At 38.4% G+C, this 27,635-nt stretch overlaps 1 protein-coding gene across 1 annotated transcript in view; it reads right to left on the bottom strand.

Annotated features, from left to right (window-relative positions):
• The window catches only part of KPNA3 (karyopherin subunit alpha 3), an 83,673-nt gene that overhangs the window by 42,870 nt on the left and 13,168 nt on the right, over positions 1-27,635 (bottom strand). The window lies entirely within an intron of this gene.

The raw sequence follows: 27,635 nt of genomic DNA, 5'->3' as shown, positions 1-27,635 counted from the left end.
TTCAGAATAAAGGTTGTATGTCATGGTATATTATTATTATTAATATATACTGCTAGATGCAGTATGCTATTATTTTATTTAATGATTCTTTTGTTATGGTACCTCTGTCATGTTTTCTTAAACTGCAGTGATAAATTAATCTCTTTGCAGGGAAAAAATATCCCATGGAACCCAAATTACAAACTTTGTTAAATATATTGAAATATTAACCTAGATATAAACTCGTGCTTAAATATAGATATATATTAAATATAAACAAAACTGCCAAACAAAATTCAAATTAGTAACATTTATTTAATGTGATGGAATGATGCACTGATAAAACTATTATCACTAATAGGGTTCAGCAGTACAAAGAAAGAGCCCTGAATCGAATTCTATATTTAATATGTTTCTGCATTTAGGCTTCAACACTATCAATACAGAGAATGCTTTATGTATAAATTAATCATACAAGCTGTAATAAATATTGAGCAATCAAATATCAATATTAATGCAGTGTTATTTGATCACTCTGTAAAGAAAGCTGTCTTTATTCACTTGAAGATTAGAATTGCACCAATTGTCAAAATTTGCCTGTATAAACATCTAACCCAATTGTTACTAGAGCTGAGAAGAAAAAGTATTTTCATTGCAATAACTACTACATTTAATTGTTTACAAATTGTTATAAGATAGTACACAACAAAAAGACCCAGGCAGCCTATCCCCTCCAAAGTATGATCAAGTTACTGCTACACTGTAATTTCCATTAAAGTACTACTTCAGCTTGGATAGAAGTGATGAGTTAACTTCTGAAGTACTCTAAATTAGGAATCCACACTTCACAGGGGGTTAGTTAGCATGTGAAGTGCCCAAATCAGAGGTTAGCTCCCAATTAGTAAGTGTTTTGAATATCAACATCTGAATTTAGACATGTGTTTGTTAATTAGCATAAGAGATGTTGGAAATAATTTTATATTGCTGAACTGGAATTCTTCAAGATATACGGATTAACTGGAAACACTGTACAAGTGTCTTGATTTTTACCTGTTTGCGGTTTAAGAATCTGACAAGCCCTGCAATCTGTCTTCAGAGAAGTTTCTGAGTCTAAGCTTCCTTTTGATCCTGTGTCCCACCGCATCTTGGAGGATTCTGTCTGCTAATCCTAGTCAGATCTTTCTGGTATGTGCTTAGGGTTGAAGTTTTATTACAAGGTAGTAGAGTCTAAATGAGCTAAACCCATAAAACAAGCTATATGACTTTTTGTGACTGCTTGCTAATACATGTTTGTATGGGTAGCACATTCTGTCTAAGGCTTGTTTTATTATTTTATTATAACTCACTGGGAATTCCCTGGCGGTCCAGTGGTTAGGACTCAGCACTTTCATTACTAAGGGCCTGGGTTCAATCCCTGGTTGGGGAATTAAGATCCCACAAGCCGCACAGAGCAGCCAAAAAGAAAGAAAAAAGAAAAAAAATAACGTAACTCACTGATAGTAAAATTTCTAAGGAAAACCGCCTATTGCCCTCACCTGTCTATATAGTTAAAGGCCTCCTATTCATCCAAAAGAACCTATGAGTGTAAATGGCCAAATGGCTTAGGTCAGTTAGCAACAGGTACTGACTACCATCTATGATACAAGTACCTTTGAGTTAGTCATCACTCATTCTCCTCTCTGTTTAAGTTACAGAAAAAGGCTTCTTCTTAGGGCCTCTCCTCCCTTACATTCTTCCCAAGTGATCTCATCTACTCTTATGTCTTCAATTACTGTTTGAAGACCACTCCCAAATATCTATCTTTATTCAGCTCTCTCGCCTGGGCTTCAAATCTGTAAGTATAATATTCACTCATTTGATAAAAATTTACTAAATTCAACCAAAATGCTCCAGGGCAATATGCCTGCAACTAGGAGGCAAGTATAGCAATTACAGTCTAGTACAGTGGTGAGCAAACTGCAGCCTATGGGCCAATTCTGGCAAGCTGTCTATTTTTGCAGGGCCCCAGAGGAATAGTTCATATATTTTTAAGTGGTTACATTATAAATGATATTGTGTCTACATTAACTTAATTTTTGTCTCTTGGCCCACAAAGCCTACAATATTTACTATCTCTCCTTTTAAGAAAATGTTTGCCAGCAGCTGTTCTAGGGAAAAAGATGGTAATAATAAGCAGTAACACGAGTGTGTTAAAAGTTAAGATAGGAAAGTAAATAATAAAGTTCTATATCAGAAGGAGACATGATCAGAGGGTCAGGAAAAGGCTCGCTGAAGAATTAAAATATGTGTGCACGTGTGTATGTTTAGGATTAGAGGACAGATCATTTTAAGGCCTCAAACTCAGCTGCTTATAAATATCACACCTGCTCCCCCATCTTCCCCTCCCAAAAAAAACATCCCCTACGATTCCATGAATATTCCCAATATTAGGAAACAGTGCAACCATCCAAACTGTTGCAAGAACCCCCATCCTGGGAGATCATCCATGTCTACTCACTCTCTCATTCTCTAACATCCAATGGAGTCACCAAAATAATATTCAAACCTTCTAGCTTTACTGCCACTATCCTAGACTAAGCCACCATCATGTCACATGTCACCCGGATCACTACTAGTCTCCTAACCAGTCTCCTTCTATGCACTGAATCAGTTTTCCACAATGCAGCCAGATCATTCTTTTTTTTAATGCAAACCTGTGTTGCCATTCTCTTGAATAAAACCTCTTGATGGGACTTCCCTGGCGGTCTAGCAGTTAAGACTCTTGCTTCCAATGCAGGGAGTGCAGGTTCAATCCCTGGTAGGGGAAATAAGATCCCACATGCCACACGGCCAAAAAAAAAAGGTTACCAGGACAGCCAAACCAAAACCCCATGGATAAAATCTACAAGATTGGGTAACAAGGTAACCCCACAAATTCTCAAATACAAGAAGGATCTGGTTAAATCACCAACTATAGGACTCACATGGGCCTTCTGCATATCTGCAGAAGGAAACAGAAGAGCAGAAGTAACTGGGTAACTGAAGGACTTGAGGGGAGAACCCCAAATCATGAATCGTTAGAGTTTAGAAAGGCAATGTGAGAATAGCTGCAAATGGAAGGGATCTTCTGCACATGCTAACACTGTAAAATATGACGAGAGTAGACTCAAAAACAAGGGGCTAAGTCCCCCTACCTGGAAAAGGCCCTATAACTGAAAAGAAATTTCCGGAAAAAGAATTCCAAGTGATCTGGACTTCCCTGGTGGCACAGGGGTTAAGAATCTGCCTGCCAATGCAGGGCACATGGGTTCAAGCCCTGGTCCTAGAAGATTCCACATGCCGCGGAGCAAGTAAGCCCGTGCGCCAAAATTACTGAGCCTGTGCTGTAGCACCCACGAGCCACAACTACTGAAGCCCGCGCGCCTAGAGCCCGTGCTCCGCAACAAAAGAAGCCGCCGCAAAGAAAAGCCCGCTCACCGCAACAAAGAGTAGCCCCCGCTCTCAGCAACTAGAGAAAACCCGCGTGCAGCAGCGAAGACCCAATGCAGCCAAAAATTAAATAAATGAATAAATAAATTTATAAACAAACAAACAAAAGAAGAATTCTAGGTGATCAAGACATGCGCGGGGCTTCCCTGGTGGCACAGTGGTTGAGAATTCGCCTGCCGATGCAGGGGACACGGGTTCGTGCCCCGGTCCGGGAAGATCCCACATGCCGTGGAGTGGCTAGGCCCGTGAGCCATGGCCACTGAGCCTGCGCGTCCCGAGCCTGTGCTCCGCAACGGGAGAGGCCACAACAGTGAGAGGCCCGTGTACCGCAAAAAAAAAAAAAAAAAAAAAAAAGACATGCGCAATTGGGGAAAAGTAAAGAGAAGATCCAGGTAAAAGTGGTTTGTGAAACAAGAGCCAGATCTCAGAAAATAGGAAGATATATAAATATATATATATTTTTTAATTTACTCACTTAAAAAAAAAACAGAAGAAGGGGTTCTAGAGTGGTAAAGCTAGCAAAGCTATCCTGACTCCCCACTCACTCCAAAGAGTTCAGGAAAACCTATTATAAAGTGTACAATATAAAAGGATTGCGGTCAAATTCTATGCCATAAGACACAAGGAGCAGAATGATGCATTAAAAGACTACCAAAAAGCTGTACCAACAAAACACGTAAAAATTATATCCTAGAGAATGAAAGAAGATGTAAAAGAACATTATAAACAGAATTAGAAAAACTCAGTAATGAGGTACTAGAAATCAGGAAAGAATTTGAAATAAAATAAAAAAATATTTCAGAAACCTAACCAAGAACAATAACACAACACAACAGGTAATGCTTAAGAGATACAGAATGTGCAAAGAACTAAAATTTTAATCAAAAAGAAATGAAGGTGAAAATTATTAGAATTAAAGTGACAATAAAGATAATAATTAAATGGAAAAATATCCTGAAACTAAAAGACTTGAAATAAAATACTGAAAAAGCACACAATGTACCTGGGAAATCAACCCAGAAAAACCAATACCATGATATATTAGAAAGACTAATGGATTTCAAAAAAAAGAAAAAGAAGAAAGAAAAGAGAAGAGAAAAGAAAAGACAAGACAAGACAGATGTCTCTGGACGTCAGATACATATACACACACACGTATGGTAGATCTGATAAGTGAGTCCAACAAGGTCACAGGATACAAGATAAAAATATAAAAATCAATTTGTATGTCTATATACTACCAATGAACACATGGGCATAAAAATTAAAAATACAGAGAATGTTCTAATTTCATTCTTTTATATGTAGCTGTCCAGTTTTCCCAGCACCACTTTTTAAAAAATATTTATTTATTTATTTTGGCTGTGCTGAGTCTTAGTTGCAGCACACAGCATCTTCGTTGTGGCGTGCATCTTTAGTTGTGGCATGCAGACTCTTAGTTGTGGCATGCATGTGGGATCTAGTTCCCCGACCAGGGATCAAACGCAGGCCCCCTGCATTGGGAGAGCGGAGACTTACCCACTGGACCACCAGGGAAATCCTAGCACCACTTATTGAAGAGACTGTCTTTGCTCCATTGTATATTTTTGCCTCCTTTGTCATAGATTAATTGACCATAGGTGTGTGGGTTCATTTCTGGGCTTTCTATCCTGTTCATTGATCTATATTTCTGTTTTTGTGCCAGTACCATACCGTTTTCATTACTTTAGCTTTGTAGTATAGTCTGAAGGCAGGGAGTCTGATTCCTCCAGCAATATACTAGCAATGAACACATGGGCATCAAAATTAAAAATACAAACAATATCATTAATAATCTCTCAAAAAAATAAATACTTAGGTACGAACCTAACAATACATGTACAGGATATAGATGTTGAAAATGATACAACACTGATGAAGGAATTCAAGAATCTAAAAAAAAAATGGAGAGACACACTGTGTTCATGGATTGGTAGACTCAACTTGATGTCAATTCTCCTCACAATGATATATAGACTTAGCATAATTGCTTTCAAATCCCAGTAATACTAAAGTTTATACAGAAAGCCAAAGTAATTAGAATAGCTAAAACAATTTTGAGAAAAAAAAAAGTGGGAGGAATCAGTCTATCTAACTTCAAGATTTATTATATAGCTATAGTAATAAACACTTGTGTGATATTGGTGAAGAAATACATACACTGATCAATGGAATAGAACAGAGAACACAAAACAGACCTACACAAGTATGCTCAGCTGACTTTTGACAAAGGTATGAAAGCAATTCAATGGAGGAAAGTTAAGACTCTTCAACAAATGGTGCTGTTCAGGTAGATATTGATAGACAAATATATGAACCTCAACTTAAGACTCATACCTTACACAAAAAATAAAATGAATCATGTTTAAAAGTAAAACTATAATTTTTTAGAAGAAAATTAAGAAACTTTAGGATCTAGAACTAGGCAAAGAGTACTTGACCCTAAAAGCATGATCCACAAAAGGAATAACTGGTAAACTGGACCTCATCAAAATGTTAACATTTTGCTCTGAGAAAGCTTCCATGTGGAGAGGATGAAAAGACAAGCTAGAGACAGAAAAAAAATATCTGCAAACCACATATATATGATAAAGGACTGGTATCTGGAATATACAGAGAACTCTTACTCAAAATTAGAATACACAATCAATTAAATTAGAAAACAGGCCAAAGAAATGAAGAGATGTTTCATCAGAGGAGATACAGATGGCAAATAAGTATATGAAAAGATGTTCAATATTATTAGCCATTAGGGAAATGCAAATTAAAACCAAAATGAATTATTACTACACACCTTTCGGAACAGCTAAATTAAATAACTGAGACAACACAAATGCTGGGGAAGATGTGGAGGAACTCCTACATTGCTGGTGGGAATGTAAAACAATACCTGGAAAATCATTTCTTAAAAAACTAAATGTGCAAATACATCGGACTTAGCAACTACTGAACATTTATTCCAGAGAAATGAAAACTTATGTTCACAAGAAACCTGTACACAAATGTTTATAGAAGCTTTATTCATAATAACCCAAACCTGGAACCCAGACATTCTTCGCAGTTTAAAGAAACTGTGGTACATCCATACCACGGAATGCTATCCAACAATAAAAAGGAATAAACTATTGATACAAGCGACAGCTTGGATGAATCTCCAGGGAATTATGCTAAGAGAAAAAAAGCCAATGCCAAAAGGTTATATACCATATGATTCCATTTATATAACATTCTTGGAGTAACAAAATTATAGAAATGAAGAAGAGATTAGTGGTTGCCAGGGGCTGAGGAGAGGGCAGGATGGGAGGAAGTGAGCATGGCTACAAAATGGCAACATGAGAGATCCCTGTGGTGATGGAAATGTTTTATATCTTGACTGTATAAATATCAGTATTTTACTATAACGCTGCAAGATGTTACCATTGGGGGAACTAAGTAAAGGGTCTCTCTGTATTGTGTTTTACAATTGCATGTGACTCTACAATTATCTCAAAATAAAGGTCAATTTTTAGAAACTTTTAAAGGGAACTCCCTGGTGGTCCAGTGGTTTAGGACTCAGTGCTTTCACTGCTGAGGGCATGGTTCAAGCCCTGGTCCCACAAGCTGTGCAGCACAGCCATAAAAATAAATAAATAAATAAACAAGCAAACCTTTTTTAAAAAAAACCTTTCTAAAAAAAGGATATATTTTACATCAGATGCTGAGGAGGAGGGGAAGAAGAGGTCACTACCAATTTCCAAAATGCACAAAATAGGGAAGCAGTAGATAATAACTAAAAGAGAAAGGACTAAATAAAGCTAACTAACCACCGTAACAAAAATATAAACCTTCTAAAATATCAAAAAACATACTGAAAGGGATTCCCTGGTGGTGGAGTGGTTTAGAATCTACCTGCCAATGCAGGGGACACGGGTTCAAGCCCTGGCCTGGGAAGATCCCACATGCCGTAGAGCAACTAAGCCCGTGTGCCACAACTACTGAGCCTGTACTCTAGAGCCCACGAGCCACAACTACTGAGCCCACGTGCCAAAGTACTGAAGCCCACGCGCCTAGAGCCCATGCTCCGCAACAAGAGAAGCCACCGCAATGAGAAGGCCACGTGCCGCAACGAAGAGTAGCCCCCGCTTGATACAACTAGAGAAAGCCCGCGTGGAGCAACAAAGACCCAATGCAGCCAAAAATTAATTAAAAAAAAAAAAAAAGACCCAAAGCCTTCTCTAAAAAAAAAAAAAAAAAAATACTGAAAGAAATACATAAAATAGATTGCATAGAACTATTTTACACATAAATATATGGGAATAGGGAGGAAATAAGGTAGAGAGCTCAAGGAAACTAGGCTACATTTGACTTTAGAACCGTATGAAAATGAATTATATATGTGTATGACAAAATTAAACTTTAAGAAAAAGCAATCCATAAAAATTAAAAAAAATTTATGAACCTAAATGTGCATCCAGTTGGTAGCATAGTCATATTTTCCTATGCAACTTTTCAACATAGTAATTTGTATATCCCCAGTCAACCCTAAAGACAAGAGAAGCCTGCATTTGTATAATTGACACTTTATTAAAATTTTGCCCTTTTAAAAACACAGGCCCTATAGAACATATTGTTTACATATAATTTCATGTGGTTTTAGAGCCATCAGAAAGCCTCTGTCAACTCCAGGTTAAGACTCTCTATAACAAAAATAAATAAATAATTTCAGAAAAGGACAGAAAGGAACTTTTTGGGGTGATGGAAGTATTCTAAAACTGGATTTTGGTGATGGCTGCACAACTGAAAAATCTACTAAAATTCAAATTTTATACTAACAATGAGCAAATTATACTATATATAAACTATACCTAAATAAGCCTGTTTTTAAAATTCTCTACAATACAGATATTTATATACTTGTTCCTTGGGCTACCCAGTCTGTTTTTCTAAATATACTAATTGAAGCAAATGTAAAAATTTTACTTGGGGAGAAGGAGGTAGAAGACTATATAAGGATATAAAATTGGCCTGTCAAGTGGTGATACAGTTAGAAAACAATAGCTCTGGGACAATAAAAACTAAATTTGCCACCAACTGGTTCATTCATGTTTCAAGGCATTTATGACAAAGCTGACTTCTGAAAAGCAATGGAAGCCCCAGGGCAGTGAAATGATAATCTTCCATGTGCTGACGGAACATTAACTTCAAACTCAGAATTCTTATAAAGAAGGAGTTGTAGAATTTAAATACCACCACTTTACAACAGTTAACAAATTAATGGATCTAGGCAATGTTCATCAATGGTTGCTAATATCACAAAAAGAACCCAACATTATGTACCACCTAATAAAAATTATATGTTACCCATGAAAGTGAAAAGCCAACCCATGGAATGAGAAAAGATTTGCAAATCATATATCTGATAAGGGACTTGTATCTAGACGACATAAATGGACCCTTACCATTCAATAATAAGACAATACAATTTTAAAATGAACAAAGGATCTGAATAGACAGTTCTCCAAAGAAGATAAACAAATGGTCAATAAGCACATGAAAAGATGTTCAACATAATTAGCAATCAGAGAAACAGAAATCAAAATCACGACACACCCATTAAAATGGATAAAGTAAAGAAGACAGCTAAGTACTGGTGAGAATGTGGAGAAACTGGAACTCTCATACACTGCTGGTGGGATTGCAAAATGGTGTAGCCACTGAAAAACAGTCTGGGTGTTCCTCAAAAGGTTAAACATTGAGTCACCACATGGTTTAGCAACTCTACTCCTAGTATATACCCAAGAGATATGAAAACATATGCCTGCACAAAAACTTGTACATGAATGTTCATAGCAACTCTATCCACAACAGCCAAAAAGTGGAAATGAATGTCCATCAACTGATGAATAGATACATATAATGTGGTATATCCATACAATGGAAAATCATTCGGCAATAGAAAGGAATGAAGTACTCACGTATACTAATAACATGTAAGAACCTTGAAAACATTATGCTAAATGAAAGAAGTCAGTCACAAAAGGCTACATATTATATGATTCCATTTATATAAATGTCCTGAATAGACAAATCTATAGAGATAGAAAGTAGATTAAGGAATTCCCTGGCGGTCCAGTGGTTAGGGCTCCACGCTTCCACTGCAGGGTGCACAGGTTTGATCCCTGATTCCACATGCCTAGCTGCATAGGAAGGAAGGGAGGGAGGAAGGAAGGAAGATTAGTTGCGGGGGAGGAGGGAATGGGGAAGGACTCCTAAAGGACATAACATTCCTTTTTGTGGTAATGAAAATATTCTAAAATTGGATATGGCGATGGCTGCACAACTCATATTTAGTATGAATATGCTAAAAATAAGCATATTGAGCAGATATGAAAATGTATGTGAATTATATCTCAAAATGTTTGGTTTTTTTATAGTATATAATACCACATACAAATCAGTCTTGGGGAAGGGAGGGAGCGAGGAAGGAAGGAAGGAAGGAAGGAAGGAAGGGAGGGAGGGTACAAAGCCTTTACATTTAACAACCAACTTACAGGAAATAAAAAGAACAGGACATACTAAACATCACGAGGTTGCAATCAGCAAAATTCAGAATAAACAACCCCATTTGTCTAACAACAACAAGCAACAAGGCAAAAGGGGAAGGGGGAGTGGCTTGGGAAATGGAGTAGGAACCTACAGATTGACAGAGATTTAAAAGACATATCAACCAATCACAATACATGGACCTTATCTGGATACTGATCCAAACAAACTATAATGTGATTTATACATACATTAGCACGTGTGCATGTGTGTTATACATAAAAGACAGCTGGGGAAATCTGAACACTGGATATTTAATACTAAGTTACTACTATTAATTATGTTTAGCTGTAATTTTAAAAATTGCAAACTTTTAAAGATATATTATAAAGTACATACAGATTAGAGTAGAAAATAAATTCACCAATAGAAGATATCCCTCAAATAAACCCAAACATACATGGACACTTGATATGATAGAGATAGCATTGCAGACCACTGGGAAAAAGACAGGCCAGCCGTTCAATAAATGGTCTGAGCCAAATAATTACCCATGTGGGGGAAAAAAAGAAACTAGATACCTACTATACCACCATACAGAAAAGTCAACTCTAGATGGTTTGAAAATTTATAAAAGCAACAGTGAGTTTTTAAAGAAAAATATCTTTACGATCCCTAAGTGGAGAAAGATTTCTTAAGCAGAATACAAAAATGCTAAAACCGGAAGAATAACTTAATTAAAATTTAGAATTTCTGTTCTTTGAAAGATGCCACACAGAAAGTGAAAAAAGAAACCAAACCGGAAGAATACTAGAAGCGTGAACAATAATTAATAAATACCCGGAATATACAAAGTACTCATACATCACTGGGAAAAGACAGAAGAAAGACAAGAAAAGGCATTTCAAAGAAGATAAAACAATAATAGCCAACATGAAAAGGTGGTCAACCTCATTACTCAGGAAGATACAAATTAAGACCACAGTGAGATACCATTTTGCACTCAAGATTGCCAAAACATTAGTAGGTATAACATCACCGAGTGTTCATAAAGATGTAGAGTAATTGGTGAGATGTCAGTTGGTACAACCATTTTGGGGAGAAAATCTGGCAAAATATAGTAAAGATGAAAAATACCCAAGTACACAACAATTCTACTCCGAGGTATAAATCCTACAGAAACTCCTAAATATACTCATCATGAGATATATATAAGTGGTTTCTGGCATCACTGGTTTGTAATAGCAAAAAATTTTGAAAACAACTCAAATGTTCATTAAAAAGAAAACAAATGAATTGTGAGACAACAATTACTCAGCAATGAGGATGAATGAACTACAGCTACACAAATGAATCCAGAAATGTTAAAAAAATTTTTTTATCTTTTCCTGTTATAAATACAGTATGAATATTTCATATAAAAAAACAAGCAAGCAAAATTAAATGCTATGTTATTTCAGGATACAGACATATATGGTAAATCTGGAAAAGCAAAGTAATGATTTACATTTATGACAGTGGCTTTTTTTTTTCTTTTATATGTGGAATTAAATCATACATGCTCTGGCTCTGGAGTCATACATGCACTTTCACTACAACACAGAGGCCCAACCCCTAGGGTACAAGTCCCCCAGCCCTGCCATGGCCAGTACAGCGACAGGAGAATTGAACAAGAATGCCCCTACTTAGGCGTGGATTACTTCTGGTAGGAAGCTAGGGGTGGGAATCAGAGAGATAGCTTTTATTCTAGTTCTTAAATTGAGTACTGGATTCATGGATATTTCTTTTATTATTGCTTCAAAACTTATATCTACATTATCTATTTTTGTATATCAAATGTTACAAAATTTTTTAAATGTTTAAAGGAAAGAAAATAGCACTACTGACATACAACCATGCATTTGAGTTGTCAATAGTTGTGATCCACTGACATTTTGCCTCCCATCTCACTTGTGACCAGTAGCATCAACACACCAAACTGCAGTCATGCAGAGTGTAAACTAATGCTAATAATTTCCCATCAGATTTCAGTCCTAAGAATGTGATCCAGAAAACACTGACAACCTCAGTATCACTCCAGTCTAATTCAAACTCTCATTCACCTTCTCATACTACACTTTGCTCTGGGTTAGTAGTTCTCAAATTTTTAGCCTGCATCAGAATAAACTGGCTTTGTTAAAACACACACTGCTGGGCTCCATTCCCAGATTTCTCAGCAACAGGTCTGGGGTAAGGGTTAAGAATTTGTTTCAAACAAGATCCGAGATGAGGACTTCCTTGGTGGTGCAGTGGTTAAGAATCCACCTGCCAATGCAGGGGATTCAGGCTCGAGCCCTGGTCTGGGAAGATCCCACATGCTGTGGAGCAACTAAGCTCGTGCGCCACAACTACTGAGCCCGTGTGCCACAACTATTGAAGCCCACGTGCCTAGAGCCCGTGTTTCGCAACAAAAGAAGCCACCACAATGAGAAGCCCGTGTACTGCAACAAAGAGTAGCCCCCGCTCGCCGCAACTAGAGAAAGCCCGAAAGCCCGCGCATAGCAACGAAGACCCAACGTAGCCAAAAATCAATCAATCAATAAATAAATAAAATAAAAAAGATCCCAGATGATACTGATGTTGATGCTGCTGGCCCAAGGAACCACACTCTTAATCACTGCTCTAGGTTATATTTTTTTCCATAAAATATCCAACAAAATTATCATTAAATTAGAAAGCATCCAAAATTATATTGAACAACTTTCTTCTAAGGTTTAATGTAAATTATTCAACACACACTGAATACATATTGTACAAATTACATGAGTGCACTATCCTACAATGGCACAATACAGTGGTTAGAAACGTTTGCTCTGGAGTTGGCGGTCTAGGGTTAAATTCTGGCTCCCCCACGCGCAAAGCTGATGACACTCTGGGAATGTTACTGGTCTCTCTACCTCAGCTTCTTTCTCTATGAAATGATAACAGTGCCTCATAGGATTATTGCGACAAATGAGTCAAATTCATGTTAAATGTTTATAATGGGAACAGGGCATGGCACAGAAAGTCCTCAAAGAATATTAGCTACCTTCATCATCATTAATGATGCTTCCATATTCCACATGTGTCAGCATCAATGTTGCATCTATCTCCATACCACTTCAAGACCACTGCTTCCACCCAGCTGTGGAAAAGGTTTATACCATTTAACCATATCACCTTGTGCCCATTCTCATTTCTGTCACCAGTGCCCTTATAATCACTAGTGACTAGCAGCTGGCTTAGTTTTCCTCTCCAAACCAAGTTCTGACCACATCCCTGGTGTCTTCAACAATACTTCAAACAGCCCAGTTCAATAGGCTGGCCAGGTACAGGTTCTTCTTTTTTTCTAAATTTCCAGCAATCCTTTCATCAAGAACCAGCCAGAGATCTGCCAGTCCAATCAGGATAAATTTTGGATGTTTTACATTTCATTCAAAAACTCTGGAATGGTCAACATTTTAATATGAAATGGCCAGACTTTCCCTTAAACACTATGTACAATGTTCTCTAATTTGAAGAATCTCTGACCCTAGTGGCAAAACTCTCCCTACATCCAATTAAGGCATTAAACAATTTCCCATTAATTAGCCATTTGACAGACTGACCTAGATCCACAAAGATTACTTTAGTCTCTTAGCTCCTTGACTTTCTCCCAATTTATTAACCCCTTCCTGTTTTTGCTTCATTCTTACATAGTCCTCATACTTCAACACCTTTGCCCCTTGTATTTCAATCTTGTTGCCCTGGCAAAAAGCTAACCTTGGGTCACTTCAAGTCTCACTCCAAAAGCTGGGCTTGCTAAATGTTGCAAGAGAAAAAAAAAACAACAAAAAACAAACCTCAACCTCCCCTGCAATGGAAGCGGAGAGTCTTAACCACTGGACCACCAGGGAAGTCCCTAGAGTATTTTCATCACTACAAAAAGAAACCTTATTTCCTTTAGCAGTCACCTCCCCATTCTACCCAACTCCCACTTCAGTCCTATGCAACAATAATCTACTTTTTGTCTCTAAAGATTTGCCTCTTCTGGGCAGTCATATAAATAGAATCATACATTATATGCTTTTTTGTAACTGGTTTCTCCACTTAGCATAACAACGTTTTCAAGGTTCATTCATGTTGTTACCTTTTATCAGTACTACATTCCTTTTGTTGCTGAATAATACTCCATTGTAAGGATATACCACATTTACCCACTCATTAGCTGATAGACATTTGGATTATTTCTACTTTTTTACTATCATGAATAAGTTTTGTGGAGAAATATTTTTATTTCTTTGGGGTACACAACTGGGAATGGAATTGCTGCATCACACTGTAACTCAATGTTTAACCTTCTGAGGCTGCCAAACTGCTTTCCAAAGTGGTTATACCATTTTACAATCCCACCAACAATGATGAGGGTTTCCGTTCTGCCACATTCTCACCAACATGTGTTATTACTGTTATTATTTTAGCCATCCTAGTGGGTTTCATGAAGTGGCATCTCATTGTGACCAATGATATTTAGCATCTTTTCATGTGCTTATTGGCCATCTGTATATTTTTTTTGGAGAAATGTCTATCCAAGTCTACTGCCCATTTTTGAATTGGGTTGGCCTTTTATTATTGAGTTTTAAGAGTCCTTTATATACTGTAGATACAAGTCCCGTATCAGACATGATTTGCAAATACTTTCCTGCATTCTGTGGGTTTCTTTTTTTTTTTTTTTTTTGTGGTACACGGGCCTCTCACTGTTGTGGCCTCTCCCGTTGTGGACCACAGGCTCCGGATGCGCAGGCTCAGCGGTCATGGCTCACGGGCCCAGCCGCTCCGTGGCATGTGAGATCTTCCCGGACTGGGGCACGAACCCGTGTCCCCTGCATTGGCAGGCAGACTCTCAACCACTGCGCCACCAGGGAAGCCCTATAATACTTTTTCATGTGTTTTATGATTTTGCATCGTGAGCTTGGGGTAAAAGGACTTCCCTGTCCTTTTCCTGTGCTAGAGGGACTGCTCAAAATTTGAAATACTTAGTCTTTCTGTAATAGTAATTAAAAAGCAAACAACACAGAATTTAAATACCAGAACATTAAATCGTCTCCATGGTAGAAGGCTATTAATAGCTCCTTGCGTGTATATTGAGAAGAGAACAACTTCCAGGATGAATGTAGACTGAAAAGGGCTTCCTAGCTGCATAGGAGCCATAAATTCTGATACATATTTTATTTATTTATTTGTTTGTTTGTTTATTTGTATTGGGTGTTTGCGTTGGCTTTCTCTAGTTGCAGCGAGCGAGAGTTACTCTTCATTGTGGTGCGCAGGCTTCTCACTGCAGTGGTCTCTGTTGCAGAGCACGGGCTCTAGGCGCGTGGGCTTCAGTAGTTGGGACACACGGGCTTTAAAGTGCAGGCTTAGTAGTTGTGGCGCGCGGGCTTAGGTGCCGCGCGCCATGTGGGATCTTCCCAGACCAGGGTTCGAACTCGTGTCCCCTGCATTGGCAGGTGGATTCTCAACCACTGTGCCACCAGGGAAGTCTTGATACATATTTTATCTCACTAAAATACATACTCCAGCTTAGCGCACTGATGGCTACGGTTTGTTCTTTCATCTTTTCTTATCCTTTAAATATGGGTTACACTGTGTGTGATCACAGGAAGTACCAACTACATAGGTCTGCCTGAGAGGATTAGCAAAATTTCCCAGAGAAGACATTTTTCTTAAGCGATTTCCCCCCACAAAGACTCAAGAGTTTATGAGCTTGAAACGTACCAACACTGCTCTCTCTCTCAAAAAAAAAAAAAAGGGCAGCAAACAACTTAGAATCTAAATATCAGAACATTAAATGACATTAAATTTGCTATTTGAATGGTATCATATGAAAGATAAGCATCATTTTGTTTTTAATTTTTTTATTTGTAAATTTATTTATTTTTGGCTGTGTTAGGTATATGTTGCTGCACGTGGGCTTTCTCTAGTTGCAGTGAGTGGGGGCTACTCTTCATTGCACTGCACGGGCTTCTTCTCATTGTAGTGGCTTTTCTTGTTGCGGAGAACAGGCTTGAGGCGCATGGGCTCAGCAGTTGTGGCTCATGGGCTCTAGAGCACAGGCTCAGCAGTTGTGGCGCATGGGCTTAGTTGCTCCGCAGCATGGGGGATCTTCCTGGACCAGGGCTCAAACCCATGTCACCTGCATTGGCAGGTGGATTCTTAACCACTGCGCCACCAGGGAAGCACAAGATGAGCATCATTTTGATCAAAAAGGTCTTGTCTAGTATGGATATTTAAGAATGAGTAGGGAACTTCACACCTTCTCTACCAAATTCCACTGGTCTGCTAGCTACAGTTTAAAAAATATAGCAGGGGATGGAGAAGTTTAACTGTACACCTAATATCAAAAAGGTGAAACTTATTTCAACTGCTCAAAAAAAATCTATTCCAATTCCATTGCAGACAAAATTTCACTGTATCCATAGTCTTAGATGTCGGCTAGCATTTTATTCTATTTTTTTAATTTTTTGGAATTTATGGTTAACTTTTTTTTCCAACATCTTTATTGGAGTATGACTGCTTTACATTGTTGTGTTAGTTGCTGCTGTATTAACAAAGTGAATCAGCTATACGTATACATATACCCCCATATCCCCTTCCCTCTTGCGTCTCCCTCCCACCCTCCCTATCCCACCCCTCTAGGTGGTCACAAAGCACGGAGTCGATCTCCCTGTGCTATGCAGCTGCTTCCCACTAGCTATCTATTTTACATTTGGTAGTGTATATATGTCAATGCCACTCTCTCACTTCATCTCAGCTTACCCTTCCCCCTCCCCATGTCCTTAAGTCCATTCTCTACATCTGGGTCTTTATTCCTGTCCTGCCCCTAGGTTCTTCAGAACGATTTTTTTTTTTTAGATTCCATGTATATGAGTTACCAGACAGTATTTTTCTCTTTTCTGACTTACTTCACTCTGTATGACAGAATCTAGGTCTATCCACCTCAGTACAAATAACTCAATTTCATTTCTTTTTATGGCTGATAACATTCCATTGTATATATGTGCCACATCTTCTTTATCCATTCATCTGTCGATGGACACTTAGGTTGCTTCCATGTCCTGGCTATTGTACATAGTGCTGCAATGAACATTGTGGTACATGACTCTTTTTGAATTATGATTTTCTCAGGGTATATACCAAGTAGTTGGATTGCTGGGTCATAAGGTAGTTCTATTTTTAGCTTTTTAAGGAACCTCCATACTCTTCTCCATAGTTGCTGTATCAGTTTACATTTCCACCGACAGTGCAAAAGGGTTCCCTTTTCTCCACAGTCTCTCCAGCATTTACTGTTTGTAGATTTTTTTTTTTTTTTGCGGTACGTGGGCCTCTCACTGCTGTGGCCTCTCCCGTCGCGGAGCACAGGCTCCGGACGCGCAGGCTCAGCGGCCATGGCTCACTGGCCCAGCCACTCCGCGGTATGTGGGATCTTCCGGGACCAAGGCACGAACCCATGTCCCCTGCATCAGCAGGCGGACTCTCAACCACTGCGCCACCAGGGAAGCCCGTTTGTAGAGTTTTTGATGATGGCCATTCTGACCGCTATGAGGTGATACCTCATTGTAGTTTTGATTTGCATTTCTCTAACGATTAGTGAGTTTGGCATCCTTTCATGTGTTTGTTGGCAGTCTGTATATCTTCTTTGGAGAAATGTCTATTTAGGTCTTCTGCCCATTTTCGGATTGGGTTGTTTGTTTTTTTGATATTGAGCTGCATGAGCTGCTTGTATATTTTGGAGATTAATCCTTTGTCAGTTGCTTTGTTTGCAAGTATTTTCTCCCATTCTGAGGGTTGTCTGTTTGTCTTGTTTATCGTTTCCTTTGCTGTGCAAAAGCTTTTAATTTTCATTAGGTCCCATTTGTTTATTTTTGTTTTTATTTCCAGTCCTCTAGGAGGTGGGTCAAAAAGGATCTTGCTGTGATTTATGTCATAGAGTGTTCTGCCTCTGTTTTCCTCTAAGAGTTTTATAGTGTCTGGCTTTACATTTAGGTCTTTAATTCATTTTGAGTTTATTTTTGTGTATGGTGCTAGGGAGTGTTCTAATTTCATTCTTTTACATGTAGCTGTCCAGTTTTCCCAGCACCACTTATTGAAGAGGCTGTCTTTTCTCCATTGTATATTCTTGCCTCCTTTATCAAAGTATAAGGTGACCATATATGCATGGGTTTATCTCTGGACTTTCTATCCTGTTCCACTGATCTATATTTCTGTTTTTGCGCCAGTACTCAGCTAGCATTTTAAAAAACGGAGGAGATTTTTCACTTTACAGATAACTTTGCAATGGGATTCCTTTAAAACATAAGTTCTCTTGATTAACACAAGAGGGCTGGAAAGACAGGACGAGAAGATAGGTCTTTATGTTTCAAAGAATTTAAAATTTTAGAGCAACACCAGGAAATAATTTAATGCAAGAATGCTACCCAAAATAGAGAAAGGAGAATTGTTACACATTATGAATATATCCAATATCTTAACTGTGGTGATGCATTCATGAGAATATATATGTCAAAGCTTATCAAATGTGTACTTTAAATATGTGCAGTTTATTGTATGTTAATTATACCTCAAAGAGCAAAGGCTTAAAAAATAAGCCTTAGTGAATATGACTCAAACTATTAAAAAACCATACTTCTATGTACCTTTTTAAGGTATTAAAGCTACAAGGGTGATGCAACGGAAAGAGTACCTGAATGGTTGTGCCACTAGTTATGTGATCTTGAGCACATTACTTAACGTGCTTGAGCACTTCACTCTCTGAACTCCAGATTCCTTATTTAAGAAATGAAGATACCATGATCTATCTCCCTGGGACAGTACAGTGAAAGTACTTGCAATAACTGGTCCTTCATGATGTCTACGAAATACGATTTGTTATTTACTCTACAAAGTAGGTGTACCTATATAAGCCATTCATTCAAATTTATGCTTTAGTAATTCATCAAATATCAATGTGAGTACCAAAAGCAAACACATCTACCTTATATATAACCTAAATCAAGGTCCAAAATGTACATACCTCTATTATCATTTTTCATCTTTCTACTTTCAAGCTATTTGTATCTTTATATTTAAAGTGCAGCTATTGGGACTTCCCTGGTGGCACAGTGGTTAAGAATCTGCCTGCCAATGCAGGGGACATGAGGTGGAGCCCTGGTCCGGAAAGATCCCACATGCCACGGAACAACTAAGCCCACAAGCCACAATTACTGAGCCCGTGCTCTAGAGCCCACAAGCCACAACTACTGAAGCCCACGTGCCTAGAGCCCTGCTCCACAACAAGAGAAGCCACCACAATGAGAAGCCTGTGCACGCAACAAATAGTAGCCCTCGCTCACCGCAACTAGAGAAAGCCCGCACACAGCAATGAAGACTGAACAGAGCCAAAAAATAAATAAATTAAAATAAAATAAAATGCAGCTACTGTGGGCAGTATATAGTTGGGTCTTGCTTCTTAATCCAGTCTGACAATTTCTGCCTTTTAATTAGAGTACTTTAGTTCATTTATATTTAATGTAATTATCGATGTGCCTGAAATTAGGCATTTGTTGTCCTATTTTTGTTTTCTATTGTCTCATCTATTTTTTGTCTGTTTCTCTATTCCCACTTGCCTGCCTTCTTTTAGGTTAATCAATTTTTTTTTAGTATTCTGTTTGATTGCTCTACTAGCCTTTTAGGTTTGCCTTTTTATTTTTTTATTAGTTTTCTCACTAGGGATTACAATTTGAATCTTTAACTTTAAACAATCTATATAGAATTAATGTTCTACTACTCAACTTAAACTAAATGGCCCAGCATTTGTGCATGTGTGTGTGCGTGTGTGTGCACGTGTGCACGCAAGTGCATGCATAATACAGCAGATTGCCAAGCATTTGGGCAGATCTTACATGCAAATTTTAGGCCTCACTCTCTTTATAGCTCCTGATCTTCCAGGATTTCTGGCTGTTTTGTCAGCCTGGAACTCTGTACTCTTATACTTCGAGCCAATAAGGCTGTAGTATTCTGCACCAAGAAGTGGGACGATTATAGAGTGACCCTCATACTAAAACCCACTAACTCACAAATTTCATCAGATGGTTATGTTTTACCCGGCTCGCCTCTAGTTTCTGCCTGCTTTTGATCACTCTCCAGTACCTTTAAGTGAAAATTTTAATATATTTTGTCCAGAGTTTATAGTTGTTCAATAACTCTAAGGTACTGCAGCATTACTAGAAGACAGAACTCCATGTTAATCTTATTACATACACTTTTCCATTCTGAATGCCTTCATTAAGTAAGGTAATTTGTGCTAGTATTAAGCATAATTTGCCTTTTCTTTAGTAACAGCTTTATTCAGATATAATTCACATATTATAAAATTTACCTTTGAAATGTAAGTTCAGTGGGTTTCAATATATTTAGAGTTGCGCAACGATCAATATTTTCCTACCACAAAAAAAACCACATACCCTTTATTATTCATTCCCCATACCCCTACTCTATATCCCTTGGCAATCACAAATCTACTTTCTGTATCTATGGATCTGACTGCCTGGCCATTTCATATAAATGGAATCATAATATGTGGGCCTTTTGTTGGTTTGGCTTCTTTACTTAATTTTGAGATTCATCCATGTTGTAGCATATTTCAGTACTTGTTTTTGTTGCTGAATAATATTCCATTGAATGGATATACCACATTTAGTAGAATTCACCAGTGAAGCCTCTGGTCCTGGGCTTTTCTTTGTGGGAAGTTTTATGATTATGAATGCAATCTCTTTACTTGCTACAAAGTCTATTCAAATTTTCTATCGCCTCTTGAGTCAGTTTGGTAGTACGTATCTTTCTAGAAATTTTTCCATTTCATCTAGGTTATGTAATTTGCTTGCTTATAATTGTTCACAGTATTCTCTTAGTATCTGTTTTATTTCTGTAAGGTAAGTTTTTCATCAGTCTAGCTAAAGGTTTGTGAATTTTGTTGATACTTTCAAAGAAACAACTTTTGGTTTCACTGATTTTCTCTATTGTTTTTCTCTTCTATTTCATTTCAGTTATACTTTTTTTAATTTATTATTTTTATTTATTCATTTATTATTTATGTTTGGCTGCGTTGGGTCTGCGTCTCTGTGCGCGGGCTTTCTCTAGTTGCGGCGAGTGGGGGCTACTCTTCACTGCTGTGTGCGGGCTTCTCATTACAGTGGCTTGTTGCGGAGCACGGGCTCTAGGCACACAGGCTCAGTAGTTGTGGCACACAGGTTTAATTGCTCCGCGGCATGTATGGGATCTTCCCGGACCAGGGATCGAACCCGTGTCCCCTGCATTGGCAGGCGGATTCTTAACCACTGCGCCACGAGGAAAGTCCCTATACTTTTTTTTTAATCTAAGTATTTACAGCTATAAATTTTCCTGAGTACTGTTTTAGCTTCATCCAGTAAATTCTGATATGTTGTTTTAATTTTCATTCATCTCAAAGTGTTTTCTAATTCCCTTGCGATTTATTTGACCCACTGGTTATTCAGAATGTGTTATTCAATTTTCACATTACTTGTGAATTTTCCAAGTTTCTTTGTTATTGATTTCTAATTTTATTCCACTGTGGTCAGAGAACATATTTAGTATGATTTTAATATTTTTTTTTATTTATTGAGACTTCTTTTATGGCCTAATGTAACATGATCTATCCTGTAGAATATTCCATGTGAACTTGAGAAGAATGTGTATTCTGCTGCTGTTGCATGAATGATATACAGATGTCTGTTATGTAGCCAAAACAATCTTGAAAGGAAGAACAAAGTTAGAAGATTTACATCATCTGATTTCAAGACTTACTATAAAGTTCCAGCAATAGACAGTGAGGTAATGGCATAAGGATAGACACACAGATCAATAAAACTGAATGGAGTTCAGAAATAGATCCATACCTATACGATCAACTGATTTTTAACAAAAGTACCAAAGTTATTCAATGAGTGCTGGAAAAACATCAACCCCTATCTAAGAGTATATCAAATATTAATTCAAAATGAATTATAAACCTAAATGTAACAGGTGAAACTAACAAATTTCAGAAGGAAACAAAGGAGAAAAATGCAAATTAAAACCATAACAAGATACCACTATACACTCACTAAAATGACAACAATTTAAAGGACTGCCAATACTGGTGAGGATGTGGAGCAACTAGAACTCACATACTGCTGATATGAATGTAAAATACTACAACAACTTTGGAAAAGAGTTTCAACGTTTCCTATAAATTTAAAGACATACTTACCATATAACCAAGCCATTTTACTCCCAGGTCTTTATCCAAAGAAAACACACACACACAGACTTGTAAACAAATATCATAGCAGTTTTACTCATAAGTGTGCAAAACTAGAAAGAACCCAAATATCCAATAACAAGTGAATGGATAAACAAATTGTGATATATTCATACAATGGAATATGGGTCGGCAATTTAAAAGAATTAACTCCAAGTAAACAAAGCAATAGTTTTTTGTTTGCTGTTTTTTTTTAAATTACCCGCTTGATTTATTTTTATTTTTTAAAGGTGTTTTTGGAATTGCCTTGTAGATATTAAAACCGATTCATGATGTGAGAATCCAGAGTATAGTATTTGGAAATAGCAGGAGGAAGTTGTGGGGAAAGAATTTTATGTCGAAGAGACTGTGTATCAGTTTTATCCATAAAGGGACTATAAATCATTTGGAACTGTCAACATGATTGCCTCTTGTGGTTGTGAGACCCTCATTGATGGGAGAAACTTGATGATCATCTGGCAGAGACGTTAAGAGAAGAATTGGGGAGTGTTGTGTGAAATGAAGGAAAACCATCCTTTAGCATTTTGGAATACAAAGATGTTGGGTAGGCCAAAAAGTTCGTTCAGGTTTTTCTGTAACAGCAGACAGAAAAAACGAACGAACTTTTTGGCCAGCCCAATATCTCAGTATTAAGTCGCACTTGAGAAGAAGTCTGATTTACAAAATGATATTAATGTTATATTAAACAAACAAAAAAGCCAGACACAAAAGAGTATGTATTGTGATTACATTATATAAAACTGTTGAAAAGGCAAACTAGTCTATAATGACGGAAAGCAAACTAGTATTTGCCTGCAGCTGGGGGGAAAGGAGGACTGACTGCAAAGGGACATGGGGGGGGGGCTTCCCTGATGGCACAGTGGTTTAGGAATCCACCTGCCAATGAAGGAGACACGGGTTCAAGCCCTGGTCCGGGAAGATCCCACATGCCACAGAGCAACTGAGCTCGTGTGCCACAACTACTGAAGCCCGCACGCCTAGAGCCCATGCTCTGCAACAAGCTACCGCGATGAGAAGCCTGCGCACCAGAGTGAAGGGTAGCCCGCGCTCGACGCAACTAGAGAAAGCCGGCGTGCAGCAACCCAACGCAGCCAAAAATTAATTAATTAATTATTTTTTAAAAGGGACATGGGGGAACTTTTGAGGGGGACAGAAATATTCTACATCTTGATTGTGATGGTGCTTACAAGGGAGTAATTATTTGTCAAAACTCGTCAAGCTAAACACTTAAAATGGATAAACATACCTAAGCAAAGTTTATTATAAGCAGTTGTTACTTGCAGGAAGAGAGGTGGCAGGTGTGGGTGACGTGTCATTTTCTCCTTTGAATTTATATTATCAATATGTGTATTACCCCTGTAATTTAAAATCAGTTCATTACTGAGAAGTACTCAAATTATTTAAAACCCTTCCTAAATTAAATTGCTTCAAAGATTTACTTTTCTATAATATATAATTACCAATAACAGTCTAATTTTTTTCTCCTAGTAATACTATATTGTGCACTGGATCTGTGTTTCTTATCACCACTGTAGCAGTTGATAAATATTCCCTGTAATTCAAAAAATTTATAAGCCGTCAATAACTAACCCATAACAGTGTTATAAATAAATAAAACTTACAATAATGTTTATATGACACTTACTTAATGCTGTGCTTATTTACTTTATACAAAGTGATTTTATTTACAGTACTTTCCTATAGCCAAAATGACATTACTGAAGTTTACTAGGCAGAGGAACTGAAAAAGAAGTGTAGGAAGGTGCTGAGTCCTTCCTTAAGATCCTATAATACCAAGACACCAGATATCTTTTACTTCACTAACAAAAACCACAACAAACAAACAAAAAGTAACCATATTCCGAAAGTCTGTAGCACCAAAACTATCCCTTTGCTACCACCATCTTAGTCCCCTTCACTGATAGAAGAAAGCTGGGACTCCTATTTCTCCTCTTCAGTACAACGGCGGTGGGGGGCGGTATTTCAAGCCATACTAGCCCCCCAAATCTACAGCTATATCCTGAATTCAACAGTTGGCAGCATTCACAACTAGGGCACTCCTGTAACACCTAGGCCTGGGTGTCCAGATGCCTGGTTTCTTCTGCGTTATAAACTCAGAACTTATAAACTAAGTTTGTCTTCTGCTTCTCCCTTTTCTGCCTCTTGCTGGGAGGGGCCTTTGGACTTCCTTTCAAGGCTGTTCCTACTGTAAGCAAATTTGCCCAACTTCCCTTCCTCCCAAGTACCTGTTCTGCTGAGAGGAGTATAGTTTTCTCAGAAATAGGTCCAGTACCTACTATGTTTACCAGAAGAAAAGCATATTCTGGTATGCTTTCCTCTTCCAACCACTGCACCACCAGGGAAGTTCCTCCCCTAAAGTTCTGATGCGACTCTTTGCTGTAAGCTTCCTACAGACTCATTCTTCAGTGGCACTCACTAGTCCTCTAAAATGATGTGGTTTCTGGGGTTCTTTCCTCCTAGTCCTCTTTTCTTCTTACCCCTACGAGCCCTTATCTATATTCTCTTTAATGCTCTAATCACTGTTTAAACTATTTTCCAAACCTTCACCACTGGCCACATCATCCTAGAACAGAGGTAGGCAAAATAGGGGCTGTGAGCCAAATCCAGCCCTCCACTTGATTTTGTAAATAAGCTTTGTTTCCCTATTGTCTTTTGCTGCTTTCATGCTCACAGCAGAGTGGAACAGTTGTGACATAAACAGTACAGCCCTCAAAGCCTAACATATTATGGCTCTTTACAGAGAAAGTTTGCTAACCTCTGTTCTAGAAGGTAAAACATACGACGTAAATAGTTCTGATAACTTCCTGCCTTTGGCCCCCAATGCCAGTGCTATCAGTCAGACCATCCATCTCTAAGACCCCTGAGAGTTTCCTAACTGTTCCTCCCAAGCTTTCTTCCCATCCTCACCAGTCTATCTCCTACAGTACAACCAAAGCAATAGTTCTCAATGCACAAAACCCACTTCCCGATTTAAAATTTTCCCCACGGTAAAGCTTGTTCACAATCTGGCCCCAGCCTATCTTTTCCAACTTTCTAATCACTCCACCTGTAAGAAATACTGAATGAATTTAGTTCCCCAGAGCATATGATGCTGTCTCTTACTTCCAGGCCCACCCAAGATTTACTACCAAAGAAATGACTACACATTTTTCTAGCTTCAGCTTAGGCACAATCATCTCCATGAAGCCTTTTCTGATTCACCCACGTTTTCCCTATGTGCCCACTGTACTCTCTACATAATTCCATTATAGTAATTATTTGTTTGCTTTTACATCATTTCCAGACTAGTCTTCCTTGAGCAGCGACCCTGAGGCAAAGTAGGAGAATGGTTATTCAGGGCACAGGATTTTAAAGTAGGAAATCTAGGACTGAATGCCAGTTTCGCCTCTTCCTGGCTATATGTTCTTAACAAATTATTGACCAGGGTATTTTTGCAGAAACTAACTCCTGTGGCCAGCGATTTGTTCTGTAAGTGAATACTGAAACACCCATGTTTGAGTAAATATCAACAACTTTTTTTTTTTTTTTTTTTTTTTTTTTGCGGTACACGGGCCTCTCACTGCTGTGGCCTCTCCCGTTGCAGAGCACAGGCTCCATACGCGCAGGCTCAGCAGCCACGGCTCACGGGCCCAGCCACTCCGTGGCATGTGGGATCTTATGGGACCGGGGCATGAACCCGCGTCCCCTGCATCGGCAGGTGGACTCTCAACTACTGCGCCACCAGGAAGCCCTCAACAACTTTTTTTGCAACTTTGTAAACAACTTTTTGCAACAACTTTGTACATGTCTTACTAAAGCATTCTAAGAGTGTGATAGGCAGTAGAGCAGGCACCTCTGTGCAGGGGAACAGAACATCTATTACAAACATACTGTGTTTCACTGCACTTTCCCCTGGAAGAACAGACTCTACACTTTCTGACGGCATTTTTTTTTTTAGTCCTGTGGATATTATTTCCTCTAAAATATGTTCTTTTATTTTACCTGATAGTTGACAAGGTGGATCTTTGTAGGGGGCTCTTTTGTATTTATTTCTTTCTTTATTTTTAAATATTTACTTACGTATTTATTTGGTTGCGCTGGCTCCTTAGTCGCAGCACGTGGGCTCCTTAGTTGTGGCTCCAGGGCTCCTTAGTTGTGGCATGCGAACTTAGTTGCAGCATGCATGTGGGATCTAGTTCCCTGACCAGGGATCGAACCCAGGTCCCCTGCATTGTGAGCAGGAGTCCCATCCACTGCACCACCAGGAAAGTCCCAGTGGGGGGTTCTTTTAGAAATGCCACAAGAAGGACCAGGTGTGGGACTACCACTACATTCACCAGAATGGTCAGTTACCCATTCTCTAGCTATTGCTAACAAAAATTGCTTGTAAGTCACTTTATTCTGTGCATTAAGGCTACAATAAATTTTAAATGCATTGAATAAACCGCAATTGCTCAGACAGAAACCCACTTTCTTATACCATTTTCGAGTTTTCTGGAGGATATTGAAGTTTGCCAGGTATTGATCAGATTGATCAACTCCTTTCATACATTTATTATACCTAATATAGAAGTGGGCTTAGTTATCTGATGGCCAGTCCTCCTGTCTTCCTTTCCTGTAGATGCTACGGAGGCATCAGGAATAGTTGTCACCATGCGGACTAGCCTCATCTTTCCATCACTTCTCCCTTACGTAAGAATGTCATTTCTCGGGCCTCCCTGGTGGCGCAGTGGTTGAGAGTCCGCCTGCCGATGCAGGGGATACGGGTTCGTGCCCCGGTCTGGGAGGATCCCATATGCCGCGGAGCAGCTGGGCCCGTGAGCCATGGCCGCTGGGCCTGCGCGTCCGGAGCCTGTGCTCCGCAACGGGGGAGGCCACAACAGTGAGAGGCCCGCGTACCGCAAAAAAAAAAAAAAAAAAAAAAAAAAAAAAAAAAAAAAAAAAGAATGTCATTTCTCCCCTCTGTAGATTTTTAGATTTCTCCTTTAACTGGTTTGGTAGACCACAATTCTCTTTTATAGTCTACAAACTCTGATTTTATTTTTCAACAATATTTCAGATGTGGGCATACTATTGTAATAACTGTCTTGGTAAATATGGTGCCATGAACCGAGATAAGGTTGTAGGATCGATAATACTGTTTCTTGCAGTTTCTTTCCTTCACCTGTGTAAATCTCAAGGTTGCATATATATCCTGTTTCACTTTCGCTAACCATCCTGACCAAAATTCCACATTTTGTAAGTTTTCCAGCATTACAGGCTTTGAATCTGAGTCATCCTCTCCACTTTATCATTG

Source organism: Mesoplodon mirus (assembly GCF_964341445.2).
Source record: "Mesoplodon mirus genome assembly, chromosome: 17".
In the NCBI taxonomy this organism is placed as follows: Eukaryota; Metazoa; Chordata; class Mammalia; order Artiodactyla; family Ziphiidae; genus Mesoplodon; species Mesoplodon mirus.
The sequence above is the reverse complement of the archived record's forward strand: the minus strand, read 5'-3'. Positions and strand labels throughout refer to the sequence as shown.